The sequence below is a fragment of the Euprymna scolopes genome, chromosome 23 (genome assembly GCF_053919585.1).
Source record: "Euprymna scolopes isolate OS-2025 chromosome 23, ASM5391958v1, whole genome shotgun sequence".
Taxonomy (NCBI): Eukaryota; Metazoa; Mollusca; class Cephalopoda; order Sepiida; family Sepiolidae; genus Euprymna; species Euprymna scolopes.
In genome coordinates this window covers 83,581,408-83,586,529 of record NC_136504.1, presented here as the reverse complement: position 1 = coordinate 83,586,529, position 5,122 = coordinate 83,581,408, and the positions used below count along the sequence as shown (strand labels likewise).

Genomic DNA, 5,122 nt, shown 5'->3' with positions numbered 1-5,122 from the left:
AGGATACAACTCTGGAGGTGATGCGACAGGGCTGGAGTTTGACAGACAGTGCAAAACCTATTAGGTTAGATATTCATTTTTACACTTTGTCCAAGAGGGAGATATGGCAACAGTGTCCATGCACAAGCGAATGGTTGAATTGTTGAGACTGCCTGTTTTTGACTTCGCTTCCTACTCTTTGTTTTCCCGAAAATACCGAAGAGGCAGCAATGCGAATGCTATTTAAAATATTAATGAGGAATTTGTTTTTTTTTTTTTTTCTTAATGAAAAAGAAACTGCTTTCATGAACAGTGGGTACTTCATACCTCTGCAGTCTCCGTCTGAAGAAAGATTAACAGAGTTCATGAAAGCATGTCACTTCCACATGCATTAAAATTAAAGCCCTTCACGTTTCTGCTCTTTAAAAATGTTTATAATGTTAAATGCGAAAACTTATCTTCCTTAGAAATTAATTCATTTAATAGAGAGTATAAAATTGTCTTCAAAATTTAGTGTGTGGAGTGGAGGAAATCTCTTCCCTTCCTTACAACTCTTTCTTGCTAGTCCCCCTTTACTCTGTATTATTTTGAGTAGTAAGACTACTGCTCTCATCTTGGATGTTATGCTCACAACATGTTGGTAGATGTAACCTCCAACCTTATTCAGATGCATCTAGTCAAATTCAAGACAGAATTTTTTAATGGATGTGTTATTTAATCAACATGTATCGCTTGCTCTTGTTTCATCTGTCATGACCATGTTGAAGTAGTTCATAACTGTATTTTTAGTATTTCTTTGCACTGAAAATTCATAGATATTACCGAGTTGGACAAAATACACTTGAAGAAGGTCGGAGGTTGCATTGGCCAAAAACGACTAATATCCAAGAAGAGAAAAGTAGTCTAGATAATCCACAAAATGAATCCCCATTCTGAACCATAATTTCTCTCTTCTTTATTTTTATTCCCATGAAATGTGTGCAAATGATTCCTCATTGTAAAACATTCACAGCATAAACTCGCTTTCCTACCAGAAAAAAACAACAACAATTTTCTTTCTTTGTCCATAAGCCTAGTATCAGGCAGAATTTCCATGGACAGAGCTTCTTTAAAGGAGCTTCTCCTTTGTGCAAAACATTACCGTAAGACTGCTTCCCTGTTAATCAAAACTTGCTCATCTTCAAATCCAATGACAATACTGTCATATACTTCCTCATAAGCAATTAAATGCAGCTCATACCATTGATCAATGTAAGTACTCCCATACTGTTCCTCATCTTTCAGATAGAAATCATTCCTGTCTCATTAATACTTATCTTTGAGTGGCTTTTGGCCTTGATGAGTGGTGACGTCAATAATAAAAAATAAATAAATTTTAGAATTTTATGAATTTTGGTCATTAAAAAGCATCTTTGTGTTTAAAAATAATCTTTTAATAGTATCGTAAATAAAGGGGGGGGTGAATGATCCCATGGTGCCTGCATTGTCTATGAACGTATGACATTAAATAGTGATAACATTGTAACATTGGTGAAGTCTAATTATGGACTTACTGCCAAATAAACTTTTGTTTTCCATCTTTCATAAAAGTTGAATTTCTTCTCTTAATATTTTCTCAGGCGGTTGATATATTCATGGGGAATTATACCAACGATATACATCTACAAAAACCACTCTCTATCAGATATGTGTATATGTTTATAAATTTGTATTGACAGGATTCACTGCTAAATTAATTAACCGAGCATTATGAATTTTGGAACACAGTTGTTTGACCTAAGTGGTCGTTATATTGGCTATATTTAGTTTAATTTAGTTTCATGCAAAGAGAGTTAAAATGTGATTGAAACTGAATATTCAGATACGTCTGATTTTTGTAAAAATTTAACAATAACTGTTAGGGATCAATTAGCAAAAAATCCCCAAGTTTCAGTTTATTTGATATATTTTAATCTTTTCGTTTCTAAAGGGCATAATATGAGTACAATTTCTCATTTGAAAAATAAAACATTTCAGATTTACATTAAGTTTAATCAAGAGTTATTGGACACCGATTAAGCAAAACTCTCTGAATTTCATTTCTTTTTTAGACATTTTAAACCTTGAATGAAAACCATGTTGTAAATTTGGATCAAAATTAGAATAAGAATATTAGACAGGTTTAAGGTCGCGTTATGGTTATATCTTAATTTTAATATTCGTATGGTGACATACAAATAATGCAATTCTGTTTGAGAAGTTCATTTCACCAGTTCTGGGACGAATATTATTCTAATTAACCTATAAATATTTGACGATATTAATAATTTATAGCATGAAACCATTACCGGCCTGAATCGATTAAGCATTAAATCATGCCAATAGTTTATGTTAAAAGAAAACAAAAATGTACAGAATATTATGGGGCGGGGTGGGAGATCTAATCTTCAGACTCTAAAATTATATGGGACTGATTTCATGACAAGGAATATAAAATCAGAATCCGTTCATAGAAACATATTAAATAAGGTGAGCATTTTTTGTTTAATTTTTTGATTATACTATGAAATAAATTTTTGGACGTCTGGTGCGAACGCAAACCCCACAATATTATTGTATCACCTTTGTTTAAATTGAAACATACTTATATAAGTACTCTGTTTAATATAGTTTCAGTATACATCGTAATGGGTGGGTCTATCTTCAAAGCACTTGTAAGAAATTGTGATATATTTCCATTCTATTGACGCCCAGTGCGAACGAAAACATCACAATATTATTATGCAATTCGTATTTGGATCCATTAGACTACTGTTCTCATCTTGAGTGTGATTTTCACAATGTTTCGATCGATGTAACCTCCGACCTTTTTCATTGGTATCTTGTCGAACTCGGGAATGTTTCTGTCTAACTTGGGAATTTGGACGGAATTTCAAACAGAACCCTTTATTTATTTCACGTGGGTAGCATGCTCTTGTTCCGTCAGCTATGACTGGATAGAGATTCTAAGTAATTCACGATTGTATTTTTCGGCTACCCACACTGAAAATTGAACTTTCAACCTTCAGGAGAATATCACTTTTACTATTTATTTTTTCCAAGTACTCTAACCACTGCGCCACGGGTCATTGTGGTTCCATGAAGTAAATAAAGGGTTTCATTTAAAATTCCGTCCAAATTCCCGAGTTCAACAGAAACATTCCCGCGTTCAACAAGATACACTTAAAGAAGGTCGGAGATTACATCGACCGAAACGTTGTCAAAATCGCACTCAAATGAGAACAGTAGTCCGATGAATCCAAATAATATAACCAATCTTCATCTCAAAAATTCAGAAACAATCTTTGGAAAGAACAGATATTACACTTTAGTCTTAGCTAAATAGCTAAGAAAGTGTACCTTACTTTCAACACAACAGCGATATCAGATGGAATTTAAACAATTACTTTTTTTGCATGGCATCTTGATTGTCTTATACTTCTTACACACAAATTGGTTATCTTAATGTAACCTACCAGTAATTTCGCTGCATTTCTTGCATATCCAGTGCTTACAAGTACCACGAAAAAATTGAATTGCGCCCGACTCGGACAAACTAAACATATTTTTGGATTCTAAGATTACAATTAAAATTATGTTTTATATTTGATTTATAAAAACTATGTTCTTCAGAGTTTTCCTTTCCAACATGTACTTCACTCAAAATTTTAAAAACACAATTGCTATGGTTTTAGTTGAGAAGATAGTGAAAAGGGGAGATAACCGAACTGACAGAACAAATGAATAATAATAATAATAATAATAATAATAATAATAATAATAATGTGCAGTACACACAAATCAATTATTGTCATATTTATAAAAATTTCTCATCACAGTTAGAATGCCTTAAAATTAACCAAAACCAAAATTTCTTTCTTTTAAAAAGTTTTGTAAAGAATATGAAATATTATTCGTCAAAAAATATGATAAAATATAACATTTGTTTTCTTGTAATATTTGTAAAAGAAAATTAAGCCATAAATAGAAGTAATCGAATAAAATTTGTAAAAAAGCGGAAAAAACAAAATAACTTTATAAACATTTTTTAAACATTTTTTAACGCAAAAAATAAAAATGTTGTAATTTTCTTGGGAACAGTTTTTTGCTCAGAATTTTATACGAGGAAATCATTTCTGTCATGTAAAATCAAATCTGTCAATGGCAATATTAACAGAATTTGTAGTTGAAATAGAAATTCAGAATTGGCTGTGATGAATAAACGCTGCTGGAACAATTATTAGAATGTATAAAGTCAGTCCAGAAAATAATGACGATGAATGGGACAAAATATTAAACACTAGTTGAATATACCAGTCAAGTTAAGTGAAAGTTCACTAAGGAATCCAATGTAATAATTTCGGTAAATGATATAAAACTAGAAGAAAAAAAAAAGGACACGTAATCACCCATTGAGCTCGGTTTGAATTGTTTGAATCAGAAAGAAAATAAATTTGCAAAACCAGTTGAATATAAAAAATAAAGACAAAATCTAAAATTAGTCTCTTTTTGTTTGCTATCTTTCTCCATCTCTCTCTCTCTCTCTCTCTCTCTCTCTCTCTCTCTCTCTCTCTCTCTCTCTCTCTCAAACGCTTTCTGTTTAAAGCTACTTGTTAAATGATGTTACTACGCTGGTGATATTCTATTTAGCTTATAAAGAACGATTCCAATCTTTTCCTTTTTTTTTCTTTATTACCTTTTAATAAGCAGACAGAGGGAGGGGGAATATATAAAATAAGAGCAAGGGAATCACACAACATACTGAGAGAAAGGGTGAAAGTGATAGATAAAAACTTCATAAAAGATGGATCACTTAATCAGTTAATTACAAATTGAAGCTAATTAAGCAATGAATATAGGAGTTTCCTCAAGCATAACTCAATACTTAAAACTGATGAATATTTTAACATGTAGTTTATGTAGTTAAAATATATAAGAAAATAGCCTTAGGGAAACAAACGTTTATTAACCCGATTTTAGTATAAGAATGTTTGTCTCATGGCGGATATTCCCTAAACAAACAGTTGTGTACCACTTTTATATCATCTTACGAAGATTACAATCAAGATATATAACCTTATGTCTAGAATCCTTATTTCAATTTTAATAAAAATCCATTAAAATT

At 31.5% G+C, this 5,122-nt stretch overlaps 1 pseudogene; it reads right to left on the bottom strand.

Annotated features, from left to right (window-relative positions):
* Positions 1–3,169: 3,169 nt before the first annotated feature.
* LOC145246322 (U2 spliceosomal RNA) lies at positions 3,170–3,355 on the bottom strand (annotated as a pseudogene).
* Positions 3,356–5,122: the final 1,767 nt, after the last annotated feature.